General features: G+C 50.3%; 2 long non-coding RNA genes and 1 pseudogene across 2 annotated transcripts in view; 2 read left to right on the plus strand and 1 right to left on the minus strand.

Moving 5' to 3' along the window:
- Positions 1-25,897, minus strand: part of LOC138846305 (uncharacterized) — a 561,128-nt gene that overhangs the window by 137,379 nt on the left and 397,852 nt on the right. The gene's annotated exons all lie outside the window — the stretch shown is intronic.
- Positions 7,890-25,897, plus strand: part of LOC138843197 (GDNF family receptor alpha-2-like) — a 42,003-nt pseudogene continuing 23,995 nt past the window's right edge.
- Positions 14,940-25,084, plus strand: LOC127486253 (uncharacterized). Its single transcript, XR_007913001.2, has 2 exons — positions 14,940-15,574; positions 19,150-25,084. It is a non-coding gene; the product is annotated as an uncharacterized lncRNA (long non-coding RNA).

A 25,897-nucleotide genomic window follows, 5' to 3' on the forward strand; every position in this document is an offset into this window, starting at 1 on the left:
GTTGGGCGTCATTGAGGTCTGGGTGCCCGAGAGGGGCCAGGCGTCAGGGGTCCCGGTGACAGGGAAGTGGTCAGGCATCTCGGTTGCCAGGGAGGGGGCTGGGCATCTGGGGTCCTCAGAGACAGAGAGGGGCCTGGCGTCATGGCCACTGGTGCCAGGGAGGGGGCTGGGGGTCCTGGGTGCCAGGGAGGGGTCAGGCATTAGGGGTCTGGGTGCCAGAGATGGCTGGGCTTCGGGGGTCACGGGTTTTAAGGAGGGGTCCACGTGTTAGGGATCCCGGGGCCCAATAGGGAGCCAGGCAATTTGGGTCCCGGATACCAGGGAAAGGGCTGGGCATCTGGGGTCCAGGGTGCCAGAAAAGAGGCCGGGCGTCTGGGGTCACGGGTGCCAGGGAGGGGCCGGACATCAGGAGTTCTGGGTGCCAGGGAGGGGCCAAGCGTAGGTGTCCCAGTTGCCAGGGAAGAGGCCAGGTGTCAGGGTCCTGGGTGTCAGGTAGGGGCCTGGCGTCAAGGATCCTAGTTTCAAGGGAAGAGGCCTGGGGTCATATTCTCGGGTTCCAGGGAAGGGGCCGGGCATCTGGGGTCATGGGCACCAGCAGGGTGTCGGGCGTCCCGGGAAACAGGGAGGGGGCCTGGCATCTGGGGTCCCAAGTGACAGGGAGGGGCTGGATGTCAGGTGTCCCGGATGCCCAGGAGGGGCCCGGGCTTCTGGGGTCCCCTGAGACAGGGAGAGGGCCAGGCGATGGGGTTCCCGGGTACTAGGGAAGGGCTAGGCATCAGGGAAGGTGTCGGGTGTCAGGGATCCCGGGTGCCTGGGAGGGGGCCGGAATTCGGGAGTCACAAGTGACATGGAGGGCCAGGCGTCGGAAGTCACAGGTGCCAGGTAGGGCCAGTTGTCAATGGTCCCGGGTGCCAGGGAGGAGCCTGGCATCACGGGTCCCTGGTGCCAGTAAGGGGGCCTGGCATCTGGAGTCCCCAGTGATAGTGAGGTGCCAGGCATCGGGAGTCCCGGGTACCTGATAAGGTGCCAGATGGTGTGGGTCCCAGGTACCAGGGAATGTGTTGGGCATTGGAGAAGTGGCTGGGTGTTGGGGGCCTGGGATGCCAGGGAGTGGGCCAGACTTCAGGGGTCATGGGCGCCAGGCTGGAGGCTGGACTTAGAGGTCATGGGTGCCAGGGAGGGGGGTCGGTGGCCCCATGTGCCAGAGAGGGACCTGGCGTCTGAGTCCCCGGTGCAGGGAAGGGGACTGGCGGTGGGAGTTCTGGGTGCCAGGGAGGCAGCCAAGCCTCGTGGGTCCTGGGTGCCACGGAAGGGGGCCGGCGGCAGGGTTCCTAGGTTCCAGGGTTGGGGCCGCACATCGGGTGTCCCGGGTGTCAGGGAAGGAGTTGGGGGTCCCGGGTGCAAGGGAGGGGTCGTTGTCAGGGATCCCAGGTGCCAGGGAGGGACCATGCATCAAGGGCCCTGAGTGTCAGGGAGGGGGCCTGGCATCAGGGATCCCAAGTGTCAGGGAAGGGGTCAGGTTTCCTGGATACCAGGGAAGAGGCTGGGAGTCAACGTTCCAGGTGCCAGGGAGGGCCCGGGTATCGAAGGTCCTGGGTGCAGGGAGTGGGCTGGGCGACATGGGTCACAGGTGTCTAGGAGGAGGCCAGACGTCAGGGATCCCAGGGCCAGTAGGGAGCTGGGGGATGGGGGTCCGGGGTACCAGGGAAGGGGCTCGGTGTCGGGGGTCCAGTGTGCCGGGGGGTGAGCGTCAGCATTCCCGGGTCACAATAAGGGGGCCAGGTGTCAGGGGTCACAGGTGCCAGGGAGGAGGCCATTCCTCAGGGGTCCTTGGTGTCAAGAGGGGCCAGGCATTGGGGATCCTGGAGCCCAGGAGGGAGCCAGGTGATAGGGGTCCCGGGTACCAGGAAAGGGGCCTGGCATCAGGGTCCCGGGTGCCAGGGAGGGGCTGGGCATCAGGGGTCCCTGGATGCGAGGGAGGGGCCGGGCATCGGGTGTTCCACGTGTCAAGGAAGCGGTCATTTGTCACAGGTACCAGGGAAGAGGCCGGGAGTCGATGTTCTGGGTGCCAGGGAGAGGGCTGGGCATCTGGGGTCCTGAGAGACAGGGAGGGGCTGGGCATCATGCTTCACGGGTGCCAGGGAGGGGGTTAGGGGTCCCAGGTGGCAGGGAGGGGTTGAGCGTCAGGGGTCCGGGTGCCAGGGATGGGTGGGCTTCAGGGGTCATGGGTTTCAAGGAGGGGTCCACGCATCAGGGATCCTGGGGCCCAATAGGGAGCTGGGCGATGTGGGTCCCGGGTACCAGGGAAGGGACTGGGCATTGGGGTTCCAGTGTGCCTGGGGTGAGGCCGGGCATCAGGGTTCCCGGGTGTCAAGGAGGGGGGCAGGTGTCAGGGTCATGTGTGCCAGGGAGGGGGCCGGACACTGGGGGTAACAGGTGTCAGGGAAGTTTTCTGGTGTCATGGGGCCCAGAAGGAGCTGGGCGATGGGTTCCTGGGTACCAGAATGGGGCCAGGCGTCTGTGGTCCCACTGACAGGGAGGGGCCAGGCATCAGGGTTCACAGGTGCCAGGGAGGGTGTCAGGGGGTCTCAGGTGCCAGGGAGGGGTTGGCTTTAGGTGTCCCGGGTGCCAGGGAGTGGCCAGGCATCTAGGGTCCTGAGAGATAGGGAGGGGCCTGGCGTCAGGAGTCACAGGTGCCAGGGAGGGGGTTGGGGGTCCCGGGTGCCAGGGTGGGGTCGGGCTTCAAGGGTCCGGGTGCCAGGAAGGGCTGGGCGTCGGGTGTCACGGGTGCCATGAAGGTGGCTGGACGTCGGGGTTCACGGGTTTCAAGGTGAGTTCCAGGCGTCAGGGATTCCTGGGCCCAGGACTTAGCCAGGTGATTTGGGTCCAGGGTGCCAGGGAGGAGGCTGGGCATCTGGGTTCCTTGGTGTCAAGGAGGGGGGCAGGTGTCCGGGGTCTCGGGTGCCAGGGAGGGCCCGGACATTGGGGGTCACGAATACCAGGGAGTGGGTCGGGGGTCTCGGGTGCCAGGGAGGGTTTGGGCTTCAGGGGTCCCGGGTGCCAATGAAAGGGCTGGGCATCAGGGTTCCTGGATACAAGGGTGGAGGCCGGGCATCATGGGTCCTGAATGAATGGGAGGGGCTGGACATTGGGTGTCCCAGGTGCAAGGGAGGGGCTGGGCTTCAGGGTCCCGGGAGCCAGGGAAGAGGCCGGGCATCGGGGTCTTGGGAGCCAGGGAGATCTTGGACGTCGGGGGAAGAAGCCGGGTGTCTGGGGTCATGGGTGCTAGGGAAGGGGTTGGAGGTCCCAGGTAACAGGGAGGGGGTCGGGTGTCTGGGGTCCCGAATGACAGGGAGGGGCTGGGTGTCCGGGGACACAGCTGCCAGGGAGGGGGTCGGGGTCTTGGGTGCCAGGGAGGGGTCAGGCATTGAGGGTCCTGGGTGCTAGGGAGGGGACGGGCATCAGGGGTCCTGGGTGCCAGGGAGGAGATGGGTGTCTAGAGTCCTGGGTGCCAGGGAAGGGGCTGGGCGTCAGGGGTCCCAGGTGCAAAGGAGGAGACTGGGCATCAGAGGTCCCGAGTGACAGGGAGGGGGCCAGGCGATGGGGGTACCAGGTGCCCAGGAGAGTCCTGGGCTCTGGAGTCCTGAGAGACAGTGAGGGGCTGGACGATGGGGGTCCTGGGTACTAGGGAAGTGGCTGGGCATTAGGGAAAGGGCCAGGCATTGGGGATCAGGGGTGCCAGGGAGGGGTTTGGGGAGTCCCGGGTGCAAGGTAGCGGTCATGTGTCAGGGATTCCGGGTGCCTTCGAGGAGGCCGGATGTCGGGGGTCAGGGGTTTCAAGGAGGGGTCCAGGCATCAGGGATCTCTGGGCCCATGAGGGAGCTGGGCAATTTGAGTCCTGGGTACCAGGGAAGGGGGTGGGCATCGGGGGTCCAGGGTGCCAGGGAGGAGGCTGGGCATCTGGGGTCCCATGTGACAGGGAGGGGACGGGAGTCGGGGGTCACAGGTGCCAGGGAGGGGGTTGGGGGTCCCAGGTGCCAGGGTGGGGTCAGGCGTCAAGTTTCCTGGGTTCCAGGGAGGGGCCGGGCGCCAGGGGTCCAGGGTGCCAGGGAGGGGATGGGCATCGAGGGTCCTGTGTGCCAGGGAAGGGGCTTGACATCAGGGGTCCCAGCTGCAAGGGAGGAGACCGGCCCTCAGGGGTTCCAAGTGACAGTGAGGGTGCCGGGTGATGGGGGTCCCGGGTGCCCAGGAGGGGCCTGGGCTTCTGGGGTCCTGAGAGACAGTGAGGGGCCAGGCAATGGGGGTCCCAGGTACCAGGGAAGGGGCTGGGCGTTGGGGAAGGGGCCAGGCATTGGGGATCAGGGGTTTCAGGGAGGGGGCCAGACATCGGTGGTCTTGAATGGCAGGGAGGGCATGGCGACAGGGTCACGAGTGCCAGGGAGGGTGTCGAGGGTCCCTGGTGCCCAGGAAGAGGCTGGGTGTCAACGTCCATGGTGCCAGGGATGGGGCTGGACGTTGGGGTGCCAGGGAGGAGGCCATTCGTCAGGGGTCCTTGGTGTCAAGAGGGGCCAGGCGTTGGGGATCCTCGAGCCCAGGAGGGAGCCAGGAGATGGGGGACCCGCGTGCCAGGGAGGGGCCGGGCATCAGGGGTCCCGGGTGCCAGGGAGGGGCCAGGCATCGGGGGTACCACGTGTCAGGGAAGGGGTCATTTGTCATGGGTACCAGGGAAGAGGCCGGGAGTCGATGTTCCGGGTGCCAGGGAGAGGGCTGGGCATCTGGGGTGCTGAAAGACAGGGATGGGCTGGGCATCATGGTTCACGGGTGCCAGGGAGTGGGTTGGGGGTATCGGGTGCCAGGAAGGGGTCGGGCATCAGGGGTCCGGGTGCCAGGGACGGCGGGGCTTTGGGGGTCACAGGTTTCAAGGAGGGGTCCACATGTCAGGGATCCTGGGCCCAATAGGGAGTCAGGCGATGGGGGTCCCGGGTACCAGGGAAGGGGCTGGGCATTGGGGTTCCAGTGTGCCTGGGGGGAGGCCGGGCATCAGGGTTCCCGGGTGTCAAGGAGGAGGGCAGGTGTCAGGGGTCATGGGTGCCAGGGAGGGGGCTGGGTGTCAATGTTAGGTTGCCAGGGATAGGGCTGGATGTCGGGGTCCCGGGTGCAGGGAGGGGGCCGGGTGTCGGGGGTCATGGGTTCCAGGGAGGGGGTCGGGGGTTTCAGGTGCCAGGGAGGTGCTGGGCGTTGGGGTACCGGGTGCAGAAAGGGGGCTGGTCATTGGGGGTCCTGGGTACCAGGGAAGGGTCCGGGTGGTGGGAATCCTGGGTGCCAAGAAAGCAACTGGGCCTCAGGGGTCCTGGGTGCCATGGAAGGGGCCAGGTGGCAGGGTCCCTGGGTGCCAGAAAGGGGGCCAGACATTGGGAGTCACGGGTGCCAGGGAGGGGGCTGAGCATCTGCGGTCCCAAGTGACAAGGAGGGGCAAGGCATTGGGGGTCCAAGGTGCCAGGGAGGGTTGGGTGTCAGGAGTCCTGGGTGCCAGGGAAGGGGCCGGCCTCAGTGGTTATGGGTGTCAAGGAGGGGGCCAGGCATCAGGGATCCTGGGGCCCAGTTGGGAGCCGGGTGATGGGGGTCCCGGGTACCAGGGAAGGGGCTGGGCATTGGGGGTCCAGGGTGCCGGGGGAGGCTGAGTGTCAGGGTTCCTGGATGAGAAGGAGGGGGCCAGGCGCCAGGGTTCATGGGTGCCATGGAGGCGGCCAGATGTCGGGGGGTCATGGGTGTTAGGGAGGAGGCCAGGCGTCAGGGGCCCTGGGTGAAAGGAGAGGCCAGGCATTGTGGATTCTGGGGCCCACTAGGGAGCCGGGTGATGGGGGTCCATGGTGCCAAGGAAGGGACCAGGCATCAGGGGTCCCGGGTACCAGGGAGGGTTGGGTGTCAGGGGTCCCTGGTGCCAGGGAAGGAGTCAGAGGTTCCGGGTGCCAGGAAGGGGCCGGGCATTGAGGGTTCTGGGTGCCAGGGAGGGGGCCAAGTGTTGGGGGTCCTGGGTACCAGGGATGGAGTTGGAGGTTCCAGGTGCCATGGAAGGGGCTGAGTGTCTGGGGTCCCAGGTGACAGGGAGGGGCCGGGAGTCAGGGGTCACAGGTACTAGGGAAGGGGTTGGGGGTCTCGAGTGCCCGGGAGTATTTGGGCATCAGGGGTCCCGGGTGCCAGGGAGGGGCAGGGCATCAGGGAAGGGACTGGGCTCTGGGGATCCGAGGTGCCAGGGGGGGCCTGGACATCGGGGGTCACGGGTACCAGGGAATGGGTCGGGGTTCTCGGGTGCCAGGGAGGGACCGGGCATCGACAGTCCCAGGTGCCAGGGAAAGGCTTGGTGTCATGGGTCCCGGGTGTGCTGGTATGGCTGGTTGTCAATGGTCCCGGGTGCCAGGAGGTTGTTGGGTGTCCCGGGTGCCAGGGAGGTGTCGGGCATTGAGGTTTGGGTGCCAGAGAGGGGCCGGGCATCAGGGGTCCCAGTGACAGGGAAATGGTCAGGCATCTTCATTGCCAGGGAGGGGGCTGGGCGTCTGGGGTCCTGAGGGACAGGGAGGGGCCTGGCGTCATGGCCACGGGTGCCAGGGAGGGGGTTGGGGGTCCTGGGTGCCAGGGAGGGGTTGGGCATCAGGGGTCTGGGTGCCACGGACAGCCGGGCTTCAGGGATCACGGGTTTCAAGGAGGGGTCCACGTGTTAGGGATCCTGGGGCCCAATAGGGAGCCGGGTGATTTGGGTCCCGGGTACCAGGGAAGGGGCTGGGCATCTGGGGTCCAGGGTACCAGAAGTGGCTGGGTGTCGGGGGTCACGGGTGTCAGGGAGGGGCCGGGCATCTAGGGTCCCAAGTGACAGGGAAGGGCCGGGCATTGAGGGTCCTGGGTGCCAAGGAAAGGGCCGGGCGTCAAGGTCCTGGGTGCAAGGATGGAGGCCGATCGTCATGGATCCCAAGTGAAAGGGAGGGGTGGGACATCGGGTGTGCCGGGTGCAAGGGAGGTGCTGGGCTTCAGGGTCCCTGGTGCCAGGGAGGGTCGGGCGTCGAGGGTCCCGTTTGCCAGGGAAGAGCCCAGGCGTCGGGGCAGTGGGAGCCAGGGAGATCTTGGATGTCGGGAAGAGGCAGGGTGTCTGGGGTCATGGGTGCCAGGGAGGGGGTAGGAGGTTCCAGGTAACAGGGAGGGGGACGGGTTCTGGGATCCCGAGTGACAGGGAGGGGTCGGGTGTTGGGAGTCATGGGTGCCAGGGAAGGGGTCGGGGGTCTCAGGTGCCAGGGAGGGGCTGGGCATCAGGGGTCATGGGTGCTAGGAAAGGGGCTGGGCGTCGGGGAAGGGGCCGGGCTCTGGGGATCCGGGGTGCCAGGGAGGGGGCCGGATGTCGGGGGTCATGGGTACCAGGGAACGGGTCGGGGTTCCTGGGTGCCAGGGAGGGACCAGGCGTCAACAGTCCCGGGTACCAGGGAAGAGGCGGGGCGTCGGGGGTCCCGGGGGTCCTGGTATGGCTGGGCGTCGGGGGTCCCGGGTGCCAGGGAAGGGGTCCGGGGTCCCAGGCAGCTTCCACTGGTTCCGCTTCCCCCTGTCGGGACCCCCAGGCCCACACACTCACCACGTCGCGGTCCTCAGCTCCTAGTTACCCGGTGACTCCCAGCTTGTGAAGGTGGAGAGCGCAGACCCCGACTTGGCTCTTTAGCTTCTCAGCAGCGCGGCCATCTCCTAGGACCTCGCTCTGCCTAGGAACTCTAACACCACTGTGACGTCAAGATCCCGCGTGATGACATCACCGTGGCTGATTGGACGGGGGCGCCCACAGCGTCACAAAAGACTCAGCCAATCAGCATCCTCCAAGGCGTGGCTCCCTAACTGGTCTGTGCTTGGTGTGAATCAGGAGAGGTGGGAAGCGGCCCCCTTCCCTCCTCCTGGGCTCCTCTCCGCGTGGTGCACCTGCCACCCGCTGGGATCACCCCGGGGTCGCCCCATGCTTCTCGCAGGCGGATCCTGGCTGCAGCTGGCGGTCACCTGCTTCAGGTGAGTTAAAATTCTGCTTCTTGGCTTAGGGGCTTTCGCTTTGTATTTCTGCTCATTTTTCTGTTGGGCCATTTGTATCATGTTTTAATATTGATTTGAAGAATGCTTAAAGGCATCACATAATTGAAGCCTTTTTTTCCCTCCTGTCAATATATGTTTTCCACTCTGCCTACTGACCTTTAATATCTTCTATTTGTTTCTTGCCGATGCTTGGTAATCTAGTGGATTTTAAAGATATTGATCTTTCCTGAAAGCTCGTTCAATTCATGTATCAGTTTTTGTTTTTAGATGTTATGGATTCTCTCTAAATAAAGATCTCCAATATACTGAGATTTTATTGCTTAGAAATTGATCTTTACACCTTATTTTTTCCTTTTGTTCTTTTCCCCCTCCCCCGACTACTCCTCCAGTAAGAAGCTGGAGACAAAAAAAAAAAAAAAAAAAATGTACCACAGCCTGGAATTGAGGATTCTTAGGTTCACTAACTCTATGCTAATGCAGACAAGTGCATATGTGAATTTCATATGCCTGACTTTTCAGTATAAATATATTAATTCTATTTGGAATAAATGCAGATGTAATGAAAAAAGATGAATTTGGAGACAGTGGAGTCAGCTGGTCTAGGTTTCTAAAGGGAGAAATCTGTCAATGATCCCGTATTAATTATGTTGTTTGTTGTAGGATCCTTTTAAACAACCTTGATCACAGTAGGGAAGCCACAGTTTATTTTTACTAAAAAGCTAGTAAGTTTTTTTTTTTGATTACATGCTGATTTTTTTATTTATTTTTTATTTTTTGACATACAGAGTGGACAGTGAAAGAGAGAGACAGAGAGAAAGGTCTTCCTTTGCCCTTGGTTCACCCTCCAATGAATTTTTTAAATGCTTTTCAACATTCAATCTAAATGGTCATGTGATTTTCTTGAATTTTTCAACTACCTGGACAATCTACATGGCTTGTTCAAAATGTTACCACCTCTTGCATTTTTCTTCTATCTCACTTGTTATTGATTTTATTTTCATATGTATTTCATTTATTATAAAACTACTAAGGAGATATGCATGTGTTTTTAAAAGACAGGCTTACACTTAATTCATATTTCAAGTTCTGATCAATTTGCATTATAATCAATGTAATGCTGGCTTTCTAAAATATGTGAAAATATTCTGTGCTTATTTCTACCTTGGCATGTCTGGGAAATATAAGTGTGCCTGTTTTTTTTTTCTTAAATGTTTGGAATATTTTGTATTTCTATAACTTAAATTTTGTTTCTGTAACTTTTTATTGGTTGGTAGTCTTTAAATTGTGATTCAACTTGCTTAGTTTAATTTAGAGTTTTCCTATTTTATATTTGTTATACTGGATTTGGGAAATTTATATTTGTGCTGTGGGATGAAGGTTTTCTTTTTGCTTTCTGCTTCTCCATTTTGTGCTGTCCTTTGTCTTTCCTTTTTAGATTGCTTCTACTTGTTTTCGGGTTGCTTTGACCTCCACCCTTAATCTTCACCATTCCCAAATCCCCTTATGGCTTGTCCCTGGATCCGTGGGTGTCAGGCACTCCCAGGCACTCTGGAGTTTCATTTTTTCTTTGCCATTACCACTTGCACTGCTTTTTTGTTTCCTCTTGGAATCCTAGAGGCATTTTCTTGGGAACTGGCACCATCTCCACCTTCCCCAGCCTTCGGCTTCTGCTTCTGCTCGCTCCTGGGGGCCTTCGTCGCCAACAGGACCCAGGTAGCTCCTGCTTTGCAGCTCCTGCGATCATTCTTGCTGATCTTGGTGATGTCCATGGCCGTTTCTTTCCTGCTTCAGCAACTCCATCAGGACCTTGCCCACCAAGGCCTGCATCTGGTTTTACTCATGGACTAGGTTTTCACAGGAGGTGGTGGGAACTATTGATTAGAAGGATTGTGCTTCGGAGGCCCATGACCCACTTCTTGGGCTTCTGAGCTGTGGTGCTTCATGCGGCCTCTTTTCTACTTGCATTGGGAAACATGATCCCTGTTGCCTGTTGGGACTGAGTCTGCTGCTTGACATCTAGGAAATCTGTTGTCCAGAGTAGAGGGAACTTGAAGGTTGATGTCTGACCTGGGAGGAGCCTTTGACACCTGAGAACAGGTCAGGATAAGCCTAGGGTTACTCTCTGTAATTCACTCCCTCCCAGTAGGGTTTGAACCCAAGCTGGGGGCTGAGTTGGCCATCTGGGGCCCTTCCCTCCCTGAAGAACTGTTTCTGCTCTTCTCACTATTGTCTGAGCTCCAGGTCTTTGGTTTTGGGGTTCCCTGAGGGAGGGACTCTGGTCCGCTGGCCCTTGGTTTTACCAAGCTTTTTGGTCACTGTGTCCTGGACAGGGGCACTCTGGAGTTCCATCACAGGGAATTTTCCCACAGCACCATCACCCCCCATGAAGACTGGCAGTAGGTGGCTGGGGCTCACTTCATTTCTGGACAAGGAGATTCAGGGTAGCTTGGTCAGAAGGAAGGAAAATGGACTCTTGTTTGCCTATTTGTCACCTGCGTGGCTGTTGCCTCCTATTTCTTGCCTCTGATACTCAGCTAGACTCCTTGTTGGTGCTGGCCCCGGGGACTGTCTTGATGGGCAGTGGACACTGCACTGGTTTTGATGGCAGGAGCCAAGGTCTGCACTGTCAGGATTGTGCCTCCATTCATACTCTTTGGGAAGCTCCTGGCCATGCTCTCTGAGGCCCAGGCATTCCTCAGGAAGCTCCCAGCTTAGGCTTGCACAGGGGGTAGCATCTAGACCAGTTGGATTATGATTAGGGCCAGCAAAATCAGAGGGGTTTAATCACCTGGCTCAAAGACAACTCACTGCTCTCTGAAGCTGCTTTGCCTCTTCTGTCAGGGTTCTGGGATCAGGGTCGTTCTTCTGGAAGTGTGGAAGTTGCTGTCCTTGTCACAGAAAACATGGTCCAGCTTCATGGCTGCAGGTGTTTCCCCTTCAATGTCTGCCTCCTCTTCACTGCTCTTCTGAGTTCTTCCAAATCGGAATTCAGGTTGTAGGAACTTGGCCACACAGTTACAGAGTTCAATAAATAGCCCCTTCAGAGCCCATGTGGAGTAGTAGCATGGAACCTGGACTCAATGACCTGGGTTTTCATTCTGCCTCTGTCATTTACTTGTTCCTTAGGTTACTTAATGAATCTCAGTTTTCTCATGTGTAAAATGGAGGCATTAAAAGCTGCAATTCCTAGGATAAATGTGAGAAATAAAGCAGCTAATCTTTCTAAAGTGCTTAAAATAAAGCATACGGGAAAATCTCAATAAGTTTTAGGAATACATTTACTTTACTTGCTGTGGAATGTATTAGTGACCATACATATTGAAATACCACCATTGGTGTTGGGATGGAGTGAGGGATGACGTAAGGTATGAAAGGGAGAAATGGCTTCTGATCTTATATGACTTGCAGTTATTTGGGGGAAGTTAGGGATGAAAAAATAACCAACATTGCCAGTAGTTAAGTGACATTTGAAGGAGTGATAGTTTTAACATTTTTTAAGAAACTCAGTACTTTGGGTTTTTAAAATAATTTTTAAACTTATAAAAGTTGAGTAAATTTCATGTATTTCACACATGCAGATTTAGGTGCATTGTGATACTTCCTACTCTACCCTCCCTTATCATTCCTTTCTTACTCTTTCTTTTAATTTGTGCAGTGACTTACTTTCAGTTTATTTTATAATCATAAGCTTAACCCCCCACTAACACAAGTAATAACAAGTCACATGTAACAAGCACTAAGAAGGAGAAACAAACAAAACACTGTTCTTCAAAGGTAGAGACAAGAGCTGTAAACAATAATCAAACCACAAAATGTCCATTTCACTCATATACATTACATTTTTGTACTCTGTTAGTTACCACAGATCATGGGAAGCATTTTTTCTCATTGGGACTGGTTTATTTCACTAGGTATAATGGATTCCAGTTGCATCCATTTTGTTGCAACCAACAAAATTTCATTGTTTTTTATGGCTAAGTAGCATTCCATAGTTTATATGTACCACATTTTCTTTATCTAAACATTGGTTGATGGGCATCTGGCTTGATTCTGTATCTTAGCTACTGCAAATTGAGCTGCATTAAACATAGGGGTACAGATAAACTCTCTCATATGCTGCTTTCATTTTTTGGGTAAATTCCCAGAAGTGTGATGGCTGGGTCATATGGTAGATTTGTTTTCCGATTTCTGAGATATTTTCATACTGTCTTCTACAATGGTGATACCAGTTTACATTCCCAGCTTTTCCCTGACGTCCTCACTTACATTTATGGTTTATTGATTTTAATATAGTAGCTGTTCTAATTATGATGAGGGAAAACTTCATTGTGGTTTTTCTTCTCATTTCCTTGATGGCTATTATCCTGGGTATTTTTCAGGTGTCTGTTGGCCATTTGAATTTCATCCTTTGAAAAATGCCTGATCGAGTCCTTTACCCATTTCTTAACTGGATTGTTTGTGTTTTTTTTTGATGAGTTTCTTGAGCTCTTTATGGATTCCGGATATTAATCTCTTATCAGTTGCATAGTTTGCAATATTTTCTCCTGTTCTATCGGTTGCTTCTTCACTTTGCTGTGTTTCCTATGCAGTACAGAAGATTCTTAGCCTGATGTAGTCCTATTTGTCTATTTTTGCTTTTATTGCCTGTGCTTCTGGGTCTTTTCGAAGAAGTCTTTGCCTATGCCAAAATTTCTGCAATGTTCCCTAGTAATTTGCTAGTATCAGATCATATATTTACATCCCTGATCCATTTGAGTTGATTTTTGTATAACGTATAAGGTAGAGGTCTTGTTTCACACTTCTTCATGTGGAGATTCAATCATCTTGCAACACTTTGTTGAAGAGACTGGCCTGGGGGCTGGCACTGTGGCGTAGCAGGTAAAGCCAATGCCTGTGTAGCAGGTAAAGCTAACACCTGCAGTGCCAGCATCCCATATGGGCACCAGTTCATATCCCAGCTGTTCCACTTCTGATCCAGCTCTCTGCTATGGCCTGGGAGAGCAGTGGAGGATGGCCCAAGCCTTTGGGCCCCTGCACCCTTGTGGGAGTCCCAGAGGAAACTCCTGGCTCCTACCTTCAGATCGGAGCAGCTCTGGCCATTGCAGCCAATTGGGGAGTAAACCAGCAGATGGAAGACCTCTCTCTCTCTCTCTCTCTCTCTCTCTCTCTCTCTCTCTCTCCTCCTCTTCTCTTGTATGTAATGCTGAATTTCAAATAAATAAATCTTTTTTAAAAAAGAAAGAGAGAGACTGGCCTTTCTTCAAGGATCAATTTTAGTTCCTTTGTCAAAGATTAGTTGGCTATGAGGTGTGGATTGATTTCTGGGGTTTCTATTCTGTTCCCTTGGTTATATGTCTATTTTTGTGCCTGTACTAGGCTTGTTTTGAACATAAGTGCCTTGCAGGATAACTTGAAGTTTGTTATTGTGATACCTCTGACTTTTTTTTTCTTGTTTACAATTGCTCTAGCTATCTGGGGTCTCTTGTACTTCCATACAAATTTTAGCATTGTTTCCTGTAGATCTGAGAAGAATGTCATTGGTACTTTGATTTGGACCACTTTGAGGTGTTTTTTTTTTTTTTGCTTATCTCTTTTTAGGATAACTTTGAATATGTAAATTGCTATGGATAGTATGAGCATTTTGATTATGTTAATTCTTCCAATCTACAAGCGTGGAAGGTTCTTCCATTTTTTTGTGTCTTCTTTGATTTCTTACTTCAATATATTGTAATTTTCATTGTAGAGAACTTTGACATCCTTGGTTAAATTTATTTCAAGGTATTGAAATATTTTGTAGCTATTGTGAATGATACTGATCTTACATGTTCTTTCTCTGCCATGGCATTTTTCTGTGTATACAAAGGGTATTGATATTTGTGTATTGATTTCATATCCTGCAACTTTACCAAACTCTCTTAAGAGTTTCAGCAGTCTCTTTTTTTAAGATTTATTTATTTACTTTAAAGTCAGAGTACACAGACAGAGAAGGAGAGGCAGAGAGAGAGAGGAGAGGAATAGTGAGAGAGAGAGAGAAAGGTCTTCCATCTGATAGTTCACTCCCCAGATGGCTGCAACATCTGGAGCTGCACCAATCCGAAGCCAGGAGCCAGGAGTTTCTTCCGGGTCTCCCACATGGGTGCAGGGGCCCAAGGGCTTAGGTCATCTTCTGCTGCTTTCCCAGGCCATAGCAGAGACCTGGATTAGAAGTGGAGCAGCTGGGACTAGAACTGGCACCCATATGGGATGCCAGCACGGCAGGCGGCGGCTTTACCTGCTATGCCACAGCACCAGCCCTGAGTTTCAGCAGTCTCTTAGTGGCGTTTATTTTCAGCTACTTGAAAAGGAGATAGAGAAAGAGAAGAGAGAAGGGGAAACAGATCTTTTATTCTCTGGTTCACTTCCTAAATGTCTGCTACAGCCAGGGCTGGTCCTAGCCAAGGCTAGGAGCCAGGATGATGATCTTGTCTCCCAAATGAGTGAAAGATGCACAAGTATTTGGCATCATCTGCTGTCTCCCAGGATTCATTAACAAGGAGCTGAATCAGAAATAGAGTAGCCAGGGGGCCGGCGCTGTGGCATAGCAGGTAAAGCCACCGCCTGCACTGCTGGAATCCCATATGGGTGCCAGTTGAGACCTGGCTGCTTTACTTCTGATCCAGTTCTCTGCTGTAGCCTGGGAAAGCAGTGGAAGATGGCCCAAGTGCTTGGGCTCCCACACCTGTGTGGGAAGACCTGGAGGAAGCTTCTGGCTCCTGGCTTCAGACTGGCCAGGCTCATCCATTGCAGCCATCTGGGGAGTGAACCATTGGATGGAAGAACTCTCTCTCTCTCTCTCTCTCTCTCTCTCTCTCCCTCCCTCCCTCCCTCCCTCCCTCCTTCTGAAGAGTTAAAATTGTATATGTGCGGGTGTAAAAAGTTAAGCTTAAGCTTACAGGTTTAAACCTTCCTGGTGCAGCTGTGAAAATAAAACAGAGTGAAGTAGCACCTTGACAGTAGGGACTCCATTTTGGAGCACTTGAGACTGCATTCTGGGAAAGCAACCCCCCCACCGTGAGACTCTGGTCCGAAACTATGATCTCAAATAGTCGGACAATAGCAGTGCACTACATCACCCTTGGCAACACACAAAAACCCCCTAGCATGATTGCTCAAGCTTAAAAGTAGAAAGGTTACACCTGGGTTACCTGGGCTAATAATGAAGATGTGATTTGTCTATGTCTTAAGATCATAATTGCTGATTGTAAGACTTTAGCAACCGCTTAACAACCGTGTATTCTCTTCCCCTTCCCGGTTTTGCGGTTTTTGCCTTTATAAACCCTAACCTTTGGTTATTCGGGGCTGCTCTGTTCATGTATGATCAGACAGCCCCAGCATGCTGGATAATCAATAAAGCTTCCCCTTGCTGTTTGCATAAGAGATGTCTCTTGGTGACGTTTTTCGGGCAGTCGACTCTAACATTTGGAGGCCCCAGCGAGATCTGACTGCTGCCTGCAGACGTCTCCAACGGATATCTCTTGGGGTAAGTGCAGGCGCCTATTTGTGTTGTCCGCTGGCTTATTTGTGGTTTGTGTCTCTTCATTCTGGATTTTGGTAGTTTGTGAGCGCTCTAGGGTTTTGGGAACTGTGCTGGTGTAGTAGCCGCTGGGACAGGGGCGTGAGCCCTTCCTGGCTGTGGCCGGCAGACGTGCCCGGGGGCCACAGGCTACGGCCCTGAGGGACGCCTCAGGAGGACAAAGGAAGGCTGGGGACGCCCAGAAACTTCCGACGGGGCAGGCGTGGAGTCTGCATTCCCAGCACAGACGGGGTGGCCGGTAAGGCCTTCTTATTATTAGTCTTTTGTAGTTGTAAGGTGCTTTGTTGGTTGTCTTGTTGTTTGTTGATTGTATTCTCTTGTCATTTAGCATTGTATGGGGTGCTGTGATGGCTCCCGTTTGGTAGATTTGGAATCTGCATTTGTATTGCCAGCATTGTCGCGTGACTCTGAAGTGGTTCTGGAGTCTGCATTTGTAGGTTCTGAAGTGGTTCCGGAGCTTGCATTTGTATTACCGGCATCCTCACAGGGCTCTGAGGTGGTTCCAGAGTCTGTGTTTGTATTGCCAGCATCATCGCGACCAGTAGTTTATCTCAGTTCCTTTATGGACACTTTGTGTGGTTGTTGTGTGCTGATTCTCTACACTGTTTGTCTGTTCATGTACATTGTGATGTCTGCTAACATGGGCCAGACTGTGTCTACACCTTTGTCTCTAACTTTGAATCATTGGTAGGAGGTAAGCGACCGGATGCATAACCTTTCTTTGTCAGTCAAGAAGGTAAAGTGGCAGTCTTTCTGTGCCTCTGAATGGCCAGCTCTCGGAGTGGATTGGCCCCCCGGAGGGCTCATTCCATTTACCACTCATTCACTGAGTGAAAGAGGCCGTTCTCCTGCCTGGCCGTCATGGGCACCCAGACGGGGATTTTAAGAAGACATCGAAGGTCAGTATTCCTTCCCTCAAACGGGACCGGATCTGTGGAAGTGACCGTTGAGTGTCCGGCACCCCACAGCTCTCCGAGACCGCGGAGTCCCCCCGGCCACGGCTTAGCTACGGCCGAAACTCCAGAGGGATTGTAAGGAACGGGAGGGAAATTAGGAAGGGCAGTTGGCTGAGAGCCTGGAGACCCCCTGAGCTCACTTCGGCTTCCCGGCAGCCGGACTGTGACCCGAGGACCAGGTCTCTCTCTCGGAGGGACGCCTGATCACGCTGCCTATTGCTACGCGAGCAGGGCTTAGCTTCGGTCGAGGCTAATATTGGCCCTCCAGGTAAACTCAGACAACTAGGTAGTGGGTAACCTTGAGTGATAGGAGATTTCAAACCCCACTCAGCCCCCAGACATGAGGAGCTTCATTGCTTTCTGCCTTCCTCCTCCTGGGGGGGGCTCCCTCCCCCACTCTTTTGCTCTCCTCATCTCCATTCCTATACCACTGGCCAGGAGAAAGGGAGAGGGAAATTCCACAGGTCTCTCCACCTAGGGAAAAGCTGTTACCTGTTACCTGTTAACCCTTTCCAACCTGGTAAAAAGTTTTCCGTCTTTGCAGCTTATGGTAGCTGTGGTGCATCTTAAAGTTTTTTGTGAACTATTACTGTTGCTAAGCTTTGATTGCCTGAGGACTAAATCTGGAAAAGAGCTAAAGTTAACTATCTGTTGTAATTGACTGAGTGTCTGCAGTAGTCCTAATTAATCTGGCTTTGGTTAAATTATAAAAGGTTCCCAACACTCTTGGTGAAACGGCGCACCTACCCAACCCCATGGCTAGTCCTGCCAGGCCCCGGTGTGTGCAGTTTTCCCTGTAAATGGGGGACCACAGCCTTTCTTTGCACTCCAAATATCTCTAGGCAGAGCCCCCACCCCAGGGCTGCTTCTTTTTCCTCTCCTGGAGGAATTTCCAATTCAATACCACTGCTGACCTTACCTAAGGGAGCCAGAACCTTAAGCCATTAACCCTTTCCAACCTGATGCGTTTTTCTCTTTGCAGCTAATAAAAACCTAAACAATGGGTTCATATGCTGATAATCTGCTCTTTTCTGTGCTGCTGTCCCTGACTCATCTGAGAGCGTTCACCTGTCTTGAAGGTTTCGCGTTTTTCTATTGCCATTAGAGTCTTGATTGGAAAAACTACAATGTGAAGTTGTTTACATTGTTTATCTGTTTTTAATGTCTGAGTGATTACCCAACTGATCAGAAATGTACTAATTTTGGCTAAATGGTTTGACTCTCTGACAGCTTAAATTCTAAACCGAGTCTTCCAACTTTGGGCTTCCAGTCGGATCCCTGGAACTCTCAAAGGATGAGACTCTAAATTTGTTAAAGTAACAGCTGCTTGGGTCAATTCAGATTATATAAAATATATTAAAATGTTATAAATGGTGTCAGACCTATACTGTATTTATGTTTTTACTTTCCAGCTAAAGTGGTCTTATAAAAATAAGAGTAAAATTCTATGTATACAAGCCTTTATGTTGTTAACTAAAGTAAGCCAATGCAGATTGGTTCAAAAAATTGAGGTAATGCAAATGCCCTTCAGTTTGCTCAGTGGCTTGCTTGCTCAATTTTACATGTCTTTGATATGCTTTAAACTTGTTTCTCTTAATGAGGAAGATCTTTTCAAAGTTGTAAACATGCACTAATGTTTGCTGTCCAGGAGGTGTTATCCTCATGTTACTTAAAAACATAAAAATGTAATTTTAACTTTTATTTCAGATAATGGTGTGGTATTCATTAATAACTCAGTGTCTTAAGTCATCTAGGCATCAGTGCTAAATAAAACTTGGAAAAATATATTATATATACTTTTAACATCTCAAATTCAATAAAAAAAAACTGTTTGAGTTTGTTAACATGTATTCGCATAGGTTGTCCATACATGACAATTCAAGGCTATATAAAAGTAACTATGAGTATAAAGTTTCAAAAGGTGTAAACAAGTCATAAAAAGTTTTAAAATGTTTATAATTTTAAAATATTATTTACAGAGTTAAGTGCTAATGCTAAAATTACACTGACCTAAAGTTAAAGTCTAATCTTCTGTTATAACAATGGGGTTTAAAAAAAAAAAAAAAGTGTACTAATATTAGTAAATATCTAAAAATGGTCTAAATCATAAATCTTGGAATCTGTTTCTGCAAAAACTGTAACGTCTATTTTAACAGTGTCTGCTTAATCAATTACTCTGCCATTTCTAGAGTTAGGTCCTGTAAGCTCTTTTTGACTCTGTTAAATAAAACTCTTATATACAAGGTTTTTTATTTCTGGTTTATTCAACAACAAGAGACATAAAATTCATGTTAATCCATTGTGTACTCTACTGTCTCTGTTAAGTTATGGTTATGCGGCAGATGCTAGAAAACTGGGTTCCAGAAAACCAAAAAAGCTCTAGTGTTCACAGGCTACACGGTAAATACTCGGAAGCCAAAGGATGGCAGAGACCTCTGCCACAATTTCTCCTCTAAGTTAGGCTACACAGTAAACACTGGTTAAACTGCCAGTTAAATCTAAAAGCCCAGAAAGTCAGGCTAGAGACCCAACTTGCTGCCTCACTTCTCCTCTTTTCTCTTCCAGAAGGGAAGTTACTACTGTTCTGCAGGACTCTCCACTGTGACGTACGGTTTGATCCCCAGACCTTATGTAAGGGATGACTGACCTTTTCTGTAATAATGCCTGGCCATAGTATAGGGCCCCAAACAACATAAAAAAAAGGGGGGGGGGTTAAACTACTAGATCAATTTCTCAGTGTACGCGTTAAATGGGCAGAACTCCCCTTTTAAACCAAACTAAAAAATAGATAAAAAGTTAAACTGACGACCTCAAAGTATACAAACAGGTCACCACAGTTGATCTTACCTAAAGGGTCATAGTTCTCCTCATGGGCACGGTCTTAACTCGCAGGAAAATACTAAGTGTCAGAATTTGCCCATGACCATAATTTTTCTAGCTCACCCTGATATTAAAAAAATCTCCAAAAATCAGGATTGGGTTGAGCACCCCCTTGACTGACATCATAGAGGCTGCCTCCTTGGTCTACTTTATTAGAGACCAGGAAAACGAGGAGCAAGCTAGCAGCAGAGGATAGGCAACAGACCAATCAATGGCTGCTTTACATGGTGATTGCCATCAAGGAGACCCAGCAAGGCCAGTGCACCCCAAACGGCACCTGTTGCTGATATAAGGAGACAGGGCATTGGGCAAGCAGCTGTCATGACAGCAAATGCCTTCTGTCAGCCCTGCCAAGAGCACAGCCACTGGACACAGAACTGCCCTGGGTGTCGAAGGACTCCTGGTTCAGAACCGCTGACCCTGTGGCCCCGAGCTAAAAAGCCTTTGGCTCTGCCCAGCCTCTGCCCAGCTTCCAGCTCCAGCCACTGCTATTGAGGGGATGGCCTACGGTCAGTAAAACGCAAGTTGCCTATTTCCATCAGCCTCCTATTCAGCTCTCCTCCTAGTCCATCCATGTAATGCAAGTCAACAGGGTGCCTCCCTTAAAGGAGATTTGCATCTCTTTCAATTCTCTTCCAGCACCCCATGGATAGGTCTGGGCCTCACACACCCAGCCAGGCCTTAAAAGTCTATCCAATAACATTAAGCTTAGAAAGCCCTCCCTGCCAGTTCCTAAAAACAGGGCTTTCAGTAACAGCTAACTCAGATAGCCCTACACCGATTTGGACAGGTCCTCACTGAGGACTTAAAGGGGCTATCTCTTGAGGGGGGGTGCACAATAATCCATAATATAAATGGTTAAATGTAAATAATTCATTAGTCTGTCCTTTTCCCAGCCTGAGACTCTAGTTTTGTACATTGGCTTAACTTCCTAGCAAAACTGGCTACTAAATATCAAAAAAAAAAAAAAATTGTCTCTGGGTCAATCAGACTAGACAGGCACAAACCCAAATTTGTACTTTTCCTGGAAAAAGCCAAACAGCTCCAGGACCAGGCCAAACAGGGCTGGGATTTCTGGCCTGACACCTGGTCATGGAAATCCTGGCTATTTCCTCTCCTTGGCCCACTAACTTCTGCAATCTTGATGCTTCTCTTTACACCGTGTGTTTTTAATGCCCTTATTTGTTTTGTCTCTAACAGACTAAAAGCTGTTAACTCCAAATGGTCGTCAGACAAGGCTTCCAGCCCATTCCACTGGACTACCTGAACAGCCCTCTGGACCAAGCAGTACAGTCTCTCCAAGGCCACTGTTGCACACCATAAGACAGGTAGCAAGAGGAAATACCCAAATCCCCCTCGACGCCCACATGCCAGCTTCGAAGAAGTTACAGAAAACGGAACTCCATCCATAATCCCAAAGAAGAATTTTGGGTATTACCTCTTGAGGGGAAAATATTAGGCAGAAAGTCAGTTATGAGCTTATGTGTGTGTGACATAAAGGCCTAATGTGTCCAGCATATGCATCTACATCTCAGTCATCCTGACAATGTTTCATGGGCAGCCTGGCCTTTGCATCCTGCCCTGCCCCCTTCTACCTGATAACCTTCCAGGTGGAGATGCCCACCCCTTCTGCCTGACAAATCTTCCACAATCTCCCAGATGCAGCCCAGTATCTGCATTTCAGTATTACAGAACAGGCGGGGGTTAAATCTCATTTTCATGGGGGTGGGTTATGCGCGGCCCTAAAGAAAAAAATGTTGTTTTTATGCCGACTGAACCGGGGTGGTTAGAAACTCCATGGCCAAACTCAAAAAACGACTGGAAAAATGGCAACGGGAAAGGAAAACTCAACAGGGATGGTTTGAGTCATGGTTCGGCCGGTCCCCATGGCTTACTACCCTACTGTCAGCCCTAGCAGGACCCTTAATTGTTCTACTCCTAATTGTAACCATAGGACCTTGTGTGTTAAATAGACTCATCACCTTCATGCGGAAACAAGTTAAAAATGTTAAACTCATGGTCATAAGACAACAATATGTCACATTAAAAAAAAAAAAAAAACAATCTCTAAGATTAGAGATCCTTACAACAAGGAGTGGGGAATGAAGAGTTAAAATTGTATATGTGCGGGTGTAAAAAGTTAAGCTTAAGCTTACAGGTTTAAACCTTCCTGGTGCAGCTGTGAAAATAAAACAGAGTGAAGTAGCACCTTGACAGTAGGGACTCCATTTTGGAGCACTTGAGACTGCATTCTGGGAAAGCAACCCCCCCACCGTGAGACTCTGGTCCGAAACTATGATCTCAAATAGTCGGACAATAGCAGTGCACTACATCACCCTTGGCAACACACAAAAACCCCCTAGCATGATTGCTCAAGCTTAAAAGTAGAAAGGTTACACCTGGGTTACCTGGGCTAATAATGAAGATGTGATTTGTCTATGTCTTAAGATCATAATTGCTGATTGTAAGACTTTAGCAACCGCTTAACAACCGTGTATTCTCTTCCCCTTCCCGGTTTTGCGGTTTTTGCCTTTATAAACCCTAACCTTTGGTTATTCGGGGCTGCTCTGTTCATGTATGATCAGACAGCCCCAGCATGCTGGATAATCAATAAAGCTTCCCCTTGCTGTTTGCATAAGAGATGTCTCTTGGTGACGTTTTTCGGGCAGTCGACTCTAACACTTCTGTCTCTCTGTAGCTCTGCATTTCAAATAATAAATAAATCTTTAAAAAAAGAAAGAAAAAGAGTAGCCAGGACTTCAGTCAGCACTCCAGTATTGGATACAGGTGTCTCTAGTAGTGTCCAGCTTGCTGTGCCACAAGGCCTGTGCCAGAATTCTTTTAACTCTATTTTCTTACAATTTTTTGAAGTATCCTCAGATATATGTGTGTGTAATGTATGTATATATGTGATAGCAAAAGCAGATATATATATATAAACATGTATATTAAGACACTAAGACAAAGAACAAGTCATTTCAATATACATCTTTCAAATTAAGAGTCAGAGAACAATTTTATCCTCTAATCTAGACAGGTTGGGGTAAATAATAGTAAACCAAATCCTTCTATTCATCGGAAAACATATGCCTCTCTGAAGACTTACATATTTTTAAAAAATTATGAGGAATTAACATTTAATTTTACAATCTAAATCCTTTGATGGTATTCACAGGGACTGAAAAGACAGCCCTTGGATGAATGCTATAATTGCATAGGGACCTTTTGAGAGATGCAGTTAATTTAGAAAATGGCAAAGACATGAGCCCCTGGGGTGGGGTGAGAGTATACGTTGAAGAAGGTTTCTCTGATGAACTGATAGGAGTATAGTTTCTTGCCTTCATCCCTCTCCATCTTTATATCTGTGAAACCAACATCAAATTTACTGCTCCCACCACACCCACATAAAATTGCAGCAAATGCTTGGAAAACTCTTATAGAAATTCTATTTCAAAAAGAGGGGAATGGAGAGCATAAAGAAGTGACTAGAAATTCAGACCTCAGCAAATGCTGGGTCTTTATTTTTTAAGATTTATTTGAAAGGCAGAGTTACAAAGGGAAGAACGGGGGGTGGGGAGAAAGAGAGAGATGTCTTCCATCTGCTAGTTCACTCCCAGAATTGCCGAAATGCCCAAGGCCCAGACCGGCCAGAGCCAGGAGCCAGGAGTTTCTTTCCAGTCTCGCACGTGGGTGCAGGGATCCAAGCACTTGGGCCATCCTCAGCACCTTTCACAGATGCAATGGCAGGGAGCAGGATCAGAAGTGGAGCAGCTGGGACATGAACCAGCACCCATAAGGGATGCCAGCACCTCAGGCCATGGCCTAACCCACTGAGGCACAGTGCCGGGCCCTGTTGGGCCTTTCTTGATGAAGATTCAGTAGGAGAGAAAAGCAATGTAGAATCCAGGAGTAACAAAATATCAAAATCACTAAAACTAGAGTCCTGATTAGAATAATGTGAGGGTCATCTCTCCAAAGGCTGCCTCAAAGAAAAAGATAAAAATTATGTTTAGCTATTGAAAATAAGACAAAATTAAGTGAAACTTTATGGATGTACTGGATAGAAGGAAAGATTAATATAAATTTGACTAGGAGCTGGCCCTGTGGTGTAGCGGGTTAAGCTGCCACCTTCAGTGTCGGCATCCCATATTTGTGCTGGTTCTAGTCTGGACTGCTCTGCTTCTGATCCAGCTCTCTGCTGTGGCTTGGGAAAGCAGTAGAAGATGGCCCAAGTGTTTGAGTCCCTGCACCCATGTGGGAAGACCTGGGGGAAGCTTCTGGCTACTGGCTTTGGATTGATGCACCACCGGCTGTTGCGGCCAGTTGGGGAGTGAACCAGTGGATGAAAGACCTCTCTCTCTCTCTGCCTCTCCTTCTCTCTTTGTGTAACTCTGACTTTCAAATAAATAAATAAATCTTAAAAAATAATAAAATATAAATTAGACTACATCAAAAATGAAAATATTATACCAATATCAACTCTAGACAAATACATACTTTATTTTTCCATAATGTTTTTGACTCTGTGACACCTCACAATTTAACAGGCACTTGAGACTGAGCAGCTGTGTCACCATGTAACAAGTAACCACCAGTTACAGTCACTCCTCAATTCCATGGTCACATTCCAGGCTGCACAGGTGCACTCCACCCTGCTTCTCCACCTTCACCCAAGTAATGTGTAGTTCTGAGTACAGTAAACCAATAAATGTAAAATAAAGCTTTAAGGAAACAGCGTAATTTAGTGCCAAAATTCTGTGCAGCAAGTAGGGTCAGTCAAGGAAGCCCTTGCCTGGCCACGGGGTTCTCAGACAGACTTCCTCTACCAAGCCTGGCAGCCAGTCCCATGGGGAGGTCAGGCGCAGAAGCCACCAATGAATCAAAGAGCTCAGCACACAGCATGGCAGGTGCTACTTTCTCTGTCCAGTTTGGCTCCGTTGTGTCTCCCTGTGGCATGCTCGCAGCTCCACAGACCTCTGATCTACCTGGCAGGGCAGTTTCACAGGGGCCAAGTGCTCCTCCCCACCCCTGTGTGGGAGTGAGTGTGAGGTGAAGCAGTGTTGGCCTACTTGCCACCCTCAGAATCAGGGCCCTGTATCTCTGCAGGATGCCTGGGCACAGTGGTCGTCTCACTTCCCACCAAGGCCCCCATGGCCAGCCTGTCCCTAACCGGCTGTCACAGCACCACAGTGACCACCATATCTGCATGGCAGAGAGGCAGGAGCTAAGAGTTTGGGGTTCCCTTCTCTGTGAGTATCCTCCGTGCCCATGTCTCTGCCCTGTAATTTTGCTTCTTACTCCCTAAATGGTTTAATAGTGACTGGGGCAGGACAGAGGAGCAGGGAGCCTGTGGCTTGCAGAGACCCAACCTTGGCATGCACTGACATTCTAAATGGTCTGTTCATGTCCTCCAGGGGGCACTTCTGGGACCTTTACTGATCTTCCATCTGATGGTCCACTCTCCAAATGGCCACGATGGCCAGGACTGGGCCATACTGAAGCCAGGAGCCAAGAACTCTATCCACTCTAATATATTAGGATATTTTAACATGAGAGGATAGGATTGCTTTCTGATCTCCTAGATAAGAATGATAATCAAAATGAAAGTATCTACAATGTCTGATTTTGTTTTAAATATTTGTCAAATTCCATATGTAAATATTTGTGAAATCGGTAGTTTTTTTTTTTTTTTTTTTTTTTGACAGGCAGAGTTAGACAGTGAGAGAGAGAAACAGAGAGAAAGATCTTCCTCCCATTGGTTTACCCCCCAAATGGCCACTACAGCTGGCGTGCTGTGCTGATCCAAAGCCAGGAGCCAGGTGCTTCCTCCTGGTCTCCCATGTGACTGCCGGCCCAACCACTTGGGCCATCCTAACTGCACTCCCGGGTCACAGCAGAGAGCTGGACTGGAAGAGGAGCAACCGGGATAGAATCCGGTGCCCCAACTGGGACTAGAACCCGGGGTGCTGGCGCCGTAGGCAGAGGATTAGCCTAGTGAGCTGTGGCACCAGCCAAATTGGTAGTTTTTTAAACAGATGCAATATCGTTTGTATACACAATTCTAAAAGCATAATGATATATCCTTCTTCTCTCCCACTCTTCTTCCTTGTATTTTTTCTTTAGTTTTTGAGATAACATTTTAAATACACTTTACAGTAAAAAAAAAAAGTCTTAATACTTCACCAAAGAAAAGTTTAACAAATAAAATGCAAGAAGACCCTAGTTTAGGGGGAATATCGTGAATGGTTATAAATAATATATAAAAATGAAGACATTAAATGAGAAACTAAAGTGTCCTAATTCCTTTACAAAAAGTCTCATGGGAAATCTGTCATTATTTACCAAATGTCAGTACAAAAACATCTATTTATATGATCTCTTTAAAAAAGGATTGTGTGTAATAAAGTAGAACTTTTCTCAAGTTTTCTTGACA

This window comes from Oryctolagus cuniculus, chromosome 17 (genome assembly GCF_964237555.1).
Source record: "Oryctolagus cuniculus chromosome 17, mOryCun1.1, whole genome shotgun sequence".
In the NCBI taxonomy this organism is placed as follows: domain Eukaryota; kingdom Metazoa; phylum Chordata; class Mammalia; order Lagomorpha; family Leporidae; genus Oryctolagus; species Oryctolagus cuniculus.